This window comes from Salvia miltiorrhiza, chromosome 5 (assembly GCF_028751815.1).
Source record: "Salvia miltiorrhiza cultivar Shanhuang (shh) chromosome 5, IMPLAD_Smil_shh, whole genome shotgun sequence".
Classification (NCBI taxonomy): Eukaryota; Viridiplantae; Streptophyta; class Magnoliopsida; order Lamiales; family Lamiaceae; genus Salvia; species Salvia miltiorrhiza.
In genome coordinates, this window is record NC_080391.1 from 33,852,082 (window position 1) to 33,861,064 (window position 8,983).

Sequence of the window (8,983 nt, forward strand, 5' to 3'; positions counted from 1 at the left end):
GTTGACGAGGATGCCAAGCTAGGGTTACAAAATAACAATGATAAGGAGAAATTCAATGATGAGGCAAACCACGGGATAAATGTGAACGCTAGGGCCGGGTCCTTTCTTTTAGGGCATGGCAGGTATACAGGAATGGAATGAGAATGGAATGGTGATTCCTGCGTCCATTCTCAATCCTATGGTTGGTACTATTTTTGTAATGAAAATCGTCATTCCCGATGGAATGCTTATTCTCATGCATATGGGATTAGCCATTCCTCCCCGCCCCCATGGTATTATGTATTTCTACAGATATGAGATTACTATATAATAAAAGTTTGTTTGTTTAATTAAATAATTAATAATAATAATAATAATAGTAAAATAATTTAATATTATTAATATAATAAATAATACTCCCTCTGTCCCAAACGAAATGTCCTATTTCTTTTCGGCACGGAGATTAAGAAATGTGTATAAAGTAGATAAAGTGGGTTGGTGGAAATTATTTAAATATTAAGTATAAAGAGAGAGTGTATTGCCAAAAAAGGAAACAGGACATTTCGTTTGGGACAGCCCAAAAAGGAAAACAGGACATTTCGTTTGGGACGGAGGGAGTAATAATTACAAAAATAATATAATAAAATTAATAATAATAATAATAATAATAATAATAATAATAATAATAATAATAATATTAGTGAAAATAATAAAATAATTTTAATAAATAAATAATAAAATAATTTTAGTGGGACGGAGAGAGTATTACTCTCCATGAAACTTACCCCATCCTCGCTCGTGGAATGAGATTCAGTGTACCACACTTTATGTCTCACTGTGTGTCCCACTTTCAATTTTGTTTAATTTCTTATATATTTTTTCTTCAATTTTAATTTTGTATGCTTTAGTTTAATTTTGTGATTATTAATTAGGGTTTATTCCATCAATTAAGGGTATATAATTATTTTTTATTATTTAATTTCATTTTTATTAGCTAATAATAGGTTGATAAATTCAAAGTCATGGTATATACTTTTTAAAAAATTTACTTTTTTGAAATAAAAATTAATTATAATTCATAATATTATAATAAATTTTATTTTTCTAAAAAATATTTTTAAAATAATATATATAAGCATGGGACACAGTGGCACACATAGAATTGTGGGACACTGGATCTCATCCCCTCGTAGAGAGCGGTGAGGAATTTGATTTGATATATGTAGTAATAGTATAAAAGCACTTATTGCCAAGTCAGTTATGTTGACCTCTTGCATATATGCTGACGTTATGAAGCATATTGTCCAATGTGTGTGAAAATCTAGAGTTCTGATCCTCCCCCCATGGGGTTCTGAAGGGCCACGATTTTCCACTCTTTATTATTATAATTATTATTAATATTTATTTATTAACACTATTATTATTATTTTTTTGAAACCATTAACACTATTATCATTATGGTTGAAGAGTTGGATTGGATGCTAAAATCTAGAGAAAATTAAAGGGAAAAGTATCAAATAAGCTCCTAACATGGTGGCCCTTATCACGTTTAGATCCCTATAGTCGAAGTTGGGCCACCTAAACCCTCAAACTAATTAATTTCGTGCAATTACCTCCTCCGCCCTAACGGCCATTAATTAACACCGTTAAGTATTTAAAAAAAAAATTCGTCAAGGTTGCCGGAAAATACAGATTGATTGAGAGAGTTGGGGGTTTTCTCCTCTGCCCATAGCCTGCGAGTCGTTATTGCTCGTGAATTCGTGGAATCGGCGGCCGCGCCGGTCAGGAAACCAAACCGAATCGCGTCTCAGAGAGCGAGAGGCAGTGGAGGACGCCTGTGAGCGTGAGTCGCGGTGGTCGACCTCGAGTTTTCTGTTAATGGCCCGTGAACCCTTCTTGCCCGTGAACCCTTCTGTTAATGGCCTATGAACCCTTTACGCTGAGCTCTGAGATTTATCCCTCAACAGAGCAGATTAGGCGGAGATCGGCGTGCTGTGGAGCTTCGCCATCCTCGATTTGAACAGGCTTCATCTCAGTCGATTGGAGGTCAGAATTGGGGACCCTTAGGGCACGGCGGTGGATGGCTATTCGCCGCAGCACCGATTTTCGCCGGATAAGGCGGCGGCGTGGCTCGAACCTGTGTGGGAGCGTGTCAAGCGAAGGCATCGCCGATTGGACGAAGCACCGGCCTTGCTGGAGTTCAGATAAGGAGGTGGTGACAGGTGTTGCCGAATTTTTGGATAGAACCGAGTGTTTTCCGACGACCTTGGCAAAAATTAATAAATAAATACTTAATGGTGTTAAACGGCTGTTAGGGTGGAAGGGGTAATTGCACGAAATTAATTAGTTTGAGGTTTTAGTTGTAGGGGTGAGCAAAAAATCCGAAACCGAATAACCGAACCGATCCAAACCGAAATTTTAAAATATGGTTCGGTTTTTTCGGTTTTTCGGTTCGGTTCGGTTTTTATTTTCATAAAATTTAGGTTTTTCGGTTCGGTTCGGTTCGGTTCGGATTTTTTAAAACCGAACAAAACTGAAAAACCGAATTATATTTATAATATATATATATATATAAATATATATATATGTATTATTTTAATTATAGTTTTATAATATCTAACTTCTAATATTTTTTTAATTTTATAGTTTTTCTTTTGGAATTTTCGGTTTTTTTTCGAATATTTCGATTTTTTCGGTTTTTTTTCAAAAATTTCGGTTTTTTCGGTTTTCTTCGGATTAATTCGGTTTTTCGGTTCGGTTCGGTTTTAATTATAAAAATTTCGGTTAATTCGGTTCGGTTTGTTCGGTTAATTCGGTTCGGTTCGGTTTTTTTTTAAACCGAACTAAAATATGGTTTGGTTTGGTTTTAACAAAAACTGAACCATATAACCGAATGCTCACCCCTATTTAGTTGGCCCAACTTCAACTATAGGGATCTAAACGTGATAAGGGCCATCATGTTAGAGGCTTATTTGATACTTTTCCCAAAAATAAACTAACGACACAAATCAAAACCTAGCTCCAATTTGAAGCGTTGTAACAGGAAGATTACACTTCGACACGCACGTTATATTTATTACGACACCCAAATTCTCATTGTTCGAAGCAAATAGGAAATTATGATCACGGTGGTTTACGAAGAAACCAAGCACGAATTGCTTCCATAAAAGATAACAATAAATCTTTGCAACTACATTGTGGCCACCCACAAACTAGTTTAATAAGAAAAAATTTGATTTATTTAATTTAATTTTTAAACAAAAATAAGATTTAATTATTTTATAATATTCTCTACATTGCACTTATTTTTTTATATTTTTTTTGCACTTTTTATTTTTATTATAAAAATTACGAAATAATAACTATAATGTAGAAAATACAATAAAATAACTAAATTTTATTTTTATTTTAAAAACTAAATTAAATAATTTATGGTGAATACTTGATAACAATCAAAGGAGGTTGCAGAATAAAATTGATATTGGATGCCAGCTAGAGACCATCTATTTTAAATTGTAAATAAAAAACTTAAATAAAACAGACAAGATCGTATAAAAGTAATCAAAAGTTAATCGCTTGTTAAAGTAAACTACCCTAGCTAACCTATCGTGACATTTGATTTGAGGAAACAATGAGTGCTTATATTTGGAATTTGGATTCTAGAGACGCACTGCTTATTATGCACTTTCACATACAGATTTTCTAATAACCATGCTACTTTGGTCACACAAAACAACAAAGATAACACAAAGGCACAAACACACACACATATATATATATATAATAAAAAAAACCATAGATAGCCCATCACTAGTGATCTTATTCAATATGTATGTTCCGTTGTGAACCACATAAATAATCCAAAAAGATACACATTAAATCCCTTTAATTGTATCGAACAAATGGCCAAAAAGATCACATTCGAAACCTAATACGCAGTTCAACCAACCTTATTCTCGTACGGTGAATACTTTAGATGTGACATTTCCTTCCCCATCTCAAAAGGTAAAAGGAGAAAAGGAATGATCCTAAAAAACCACCAATAATAAATTATAAAAAGCAAAAGACCAATATACTTTTGATGCTAAAACCTTTGATGCTATATTTATTGGTTATGCTTTAAATTCTGCTGCATATAGATTTTTATCTATTGATGACAAAGTTGTTTCTGAATGTCGTGATGCTGAATTTTTTGAACATATTTTTCCTTTAAAGAGTAAGGTTCAAAGTGTTTCCGACTCTTCTGTTAATGTGCATGCCAAGGTGTCTAGTTCTTCTAATAATGAGCATGAAAAAATTGGTGTTAATGTTGAACCTAGAAGGAGCAAACGGGAGAGAACTAAAACTTCCTATGGGCCCGAGTTTATCACTGCTTATCTAATTGAGAACCCAGATTTAATTGATGAGCATGCTGTTTCCCTTTACTTTGTTGTTGAGGATCCCAAAACTTATAGTGAGGCTATAACTTGTGTAGATGCAGTTTTTTGGAAAGAAGCAATTCTAAGTGAATTAGAATCTATTTTGAGTAACGGCACATGGGAATTAGTTGAGTTGCCTGTTGATTGTAAAACTCTAAAAACTAAATGGATTTTTAGAAGAAAAATCAAACCGGATGGTACAATTGACAAGTTTAAGGCTAGATTGGTAGTTGTTGGGTTTTTCCAAAAGAAATGCATAGACTTTTTCGATACATATTCTCCTGTTGCAAAAATATCCACTATTAGAGCGTTAGTGGCTTTAGCAGCAATTCATAATTTGATTATACATCAAATGGATGTAAAAACGGCATTCTTAAATGGAGATTTGGAAGAGGAAATATATATTGAGCTGCCCGAAGGTTATGTAGTTCCTGGACATGAGAATAAAGTGTGCAAGTTGAAAAAATCTTTGTATGGCCTTAAACAAGCTCCAATGCAATGGTATGAAAAATTTCATAGTACTATAATTTCTGATGGATTTGTTGTGAATAACTCTGATTCGTGCGTCTACACCAAGATGTATGGTTCTGATTATGTTATTATTTGCTTGTATGTTGATGACATGCTTATCTTTGGCACGAATCTTGACGTCATCTCAGAAACAAAGCGTTTTTTGTCTTCTAAATTTGAAATGAAAGATCTTGGTGAAGCAGATGTTATTCTTGGTGTTAAATTGAGAAAAACTGAAAAAGGGATTTCATTAAGTCAATCTCATTATGTGGAAAAAATCTTAAGACGCTTTGGGTGCTATGATTTGGCTCCGGTAAGATCACCTTATGATTCTAGTATGCATCTGACAAAAAACAGAGGTGAAAGTGTTTCACAAGAAGAATATGCTAAAATCATAGGAAGTGTTATGTATTTGATGAATTATACCCGACCTGACATTGCTTATGCTGTGAGTCGCTTAAGTCGTTATACTCATAATCCTAGTAATGATGATTGGATTGCTCTTTATCGTCTAATGAAATATTTGAGAGGCACCATGGACTGGAGTCTTCATTATAGTAACTTTCCTGCTGTTTTAGAGGGTTTTTGTGATGCTAACTGGGTGTCTGATAATGATGAAGTGTGCTCTACCAGTGGTTATGTTTTTACTCTAGGAGGTGGAGCTATTTCTTGGAAGCCTGCCAAGCAATCGTGTGTAGCTAACTCCACTATGGAATCAGAATTTATTGCTCTTGAGTTGGCAGGTCAAGAAGCAGATTGGTTGAGAAATCTATTTGCAGAGCTTCCTATGTGGGGAGATTCTTCAGCTCCTATATCCCTACATTGCGACTCCCAAGCGGCGATTGCAGTTGCTAAAAATAATGTCTACAATGGCAAGAAAAGACATATACGAGTCAGACATGGAGCTGTCAAACAACTATTGAAGAATGGAGTTATATCATTGGACTTTGTGAGGTCGGAGAAAAACATAGCAGATCCGTTTACGAAAGGACTTTCCCGAAGTCTGGTGTTGGAAACTTCAAAAGAAATGGGAGTGCGACCTTTGACGTGAAAGGAATATGGTGGATACCTATTGCAGGTCAAACTAAGCTGTACTACTTTCATGTTCATTAGTTCACTTATGTTATGCACCATTTGATTGTCTTAACCATAGCCCGTTGGGGTGGTACAACATGCTACTTGCTGTACTTGATGGTTTTATGTGGTGAATAAAGTTTTTTTTTTCCATAGCCATCTTTGGTGGTCCTAGTATGAGACGGACTTGATGGAAATTATATGTTGTTTGAGGTTGAGCAATGGCTCTTAATGATTCAGGTGTGCTATTGAGAAGCAATAAAGGATGAATCACCTAAGTGAGAGTGGAGAATTGGCCATCTCCTATGAAAAACTTATTGTAGTTTTTCTAGAGCTCTCATGAATTCCCAAGGTAGTTGTGTTGGGCCATGGATTGTGAAATTAATTGTGGAGTTGTTTGGAATTTCTAAGGTCTGCTATGTGTTGTGGGGGCTTGCATCCGAGTTTATTCAGTTCAAGAATCTGATTCACTTTATAAACTCTTATGCTTCTCTGCTTCACTACGTATCAATTCAAAATCGAAAGATTATTGATACTTAAATGATATTTTTTTTGTGCTGAGTACCTTTCTTGTCTAGCTATTTGTGGGGGATTGTTGGAAATAGCTAGACTTTGGCCTTCTTTTCTCCTTCCCACATCGGTTTTTATATCCTTATCTTTTCCATCAGATTTAGACGTTTAGATGTGCTTTATGGGCTGGTCTTTTGTAAGTTTAATGGGCTGTTAGTGAAGCCCTACGAAAATCTTAACTCTCTCATCCTAACGCCGCACACTAGTAAGGGTTTGTTATGGATGCCAACGTTCTCTTTTTCCAGTTCCGCCTTTTGAGCAAACGTGTGAACGTCTCCTTCTGTGGTTATATATTTCTTCTCAGTTGGTGATTTGTTGCAGAAAAAATCTGAGAAACTTTCCCTCATCTTCTCCTTCTCATTCTTTTACATTCTTGAGTCTTTGTTCCATTCAACTCCGAACCATCCTAGTTTAAGTGCGAACTTGAGGTGGTTGCTGTGTTAACCTTGGGGAGTGAATCGGCGTGTAGGACTTGCACTCCGTGGTCGGCCGAATTTCGCTTTCAAGGCAGTGGCCTTCATACCACGGCGCAGCGGCTTTTTCTTCCTTGTTTTCTCTCTGTTTTGCAGGTTCACTTCGCTTGGGATTTTATTCAAACAGGTGGAGTGCACTCACATTCTGCTTTGCACTTGGAAATCTGGGCTTGATCTTTGATCATACAGTTAGTAGGCAGCGATTTGTTCCAACAATTTCCTTCCCCATCTCAAAAGGTAAAAGGAGAAAAGGAATGATCCTAAAAAACCACCAATAATAAATTATAAAAAGCAAAAGACCAATATACTTTTGAATTATTCCTAAATTATAGCTCAAACTTTAAACTTTTAGTGACTTTTTAGCTCACTTAAAAAAAATAATACAAATATATCGTTTATTTATCTACATTATTTACTTAATAGTTTGCGTAAAATTCCCAACAAACTAAAGCTGAGATGGATAGGTTTTGTTAGAAATTCGAGTTATATAAATTGAGAAAATCGTGAAAATATAAAAAATTGAGTAAGACATTTAACCACAAACTCTAATACACGTTAACTACAGTTGCTCAAAATTTTTGACACGAGCTATTAGGTGATCAACGTAGAGAAGTACAAACGATATTTATAAAACAAAATCAATATAAGGTCAAGTCTTATGCTATAATTTAAGAATAGCCCTATATATAATTTTTCATCTTTCAAATGAACATAAATTTGGATGTGCCTGGTTGGAGATATAGCCATTAAGATGACAAGAAACGAGGCACAACATGTGACTATTCCTGATACTAAGGCATTATATTGACATTTTATTTCATCAGCTTATAGCAAAAAAAAATTGCTTCCCTTGTCATATACATTTCCATAACATTATGGGACCGTTTGGTTCAACCTGGGAAAATGGTAATGGCGGCGATGATGGAGGCTGGTAGGTGGGTGGCGGCGGTGGTGGTTACGGAGGATGAGATGGTGGTGGTCGAGGGTGGTGTTGAAGGAGGGTGTGTGTTGGCCTAATGATAAAATAGTTAATATCTGAGATTAAAGGTCGTGTTCACCGTAACATGACCTTTAAATTTTTTATTTTGTTCAATAAAAAAGAAGAAAAGAAACTCACAAGGTACATTTTATGACCGAACTGGATGCTGACCAACAAAAGAAAATTGTTGGTTGTGCATTCAGTAGAAAGCCATGTCTCATTTTATTTATTTATTTTGAGAATGCCATGTCTCATTTCTTAAAGAGCCGCACTCTTGTGCAGGTGCAGCCACCCTAATTGTTTTGATACTTCAAGTTTAATTAAATCTTAACTATAAACCCAAATCGTGGATTACTAAATCCTTATTAAAATTATAATTCATCCATGTTAATTTTAATCAACCCTAATTAATATAATTAACAATACATAAAGGCCGGCTACACATGGTTCTTAGAGGGTGTTTGGCTAAGCTTATAAATTGTCAAAGTGTTTTGATAATTGAGCTTATAAGCTAGAGAGAGAATTTTTAATGAAAGAGAAAAATTCTTTGTTACAGAGAGAAAATCGAAGAATGATAAAAGATGAAACTAAAAAATCATAGTTGAATTATTTTTATAAAATAAGTATTGTTTATAAGATAATAAGAAAATAAATTGGGGTAGAAGAACTTATTTTTTGGGAGCTTCTAAATTTTTAGAGCTTATTTTTACAGCTTATAATCTCTTTAAGAACTTATTTTGTCAAACACTTTGAATAAGCTTATAAGCTCATAAACAATTTATAAGTTGTTTTAAAGAGTTTAAAAGTTCTTGAAGCTTATAAAATGTTTCAAGAGCTTATAAGATTTAATTTCTAAAGAGATAATAAGTTATCAAAGTGTTTGGATAATTGACCTAATAAGTTAGAGAGAAAATTTTTAGTTAATGAGAGAAAATCTTTGTTAGAGAGAGAAAATTAAAGAAAAATGAAATTAGAATGAT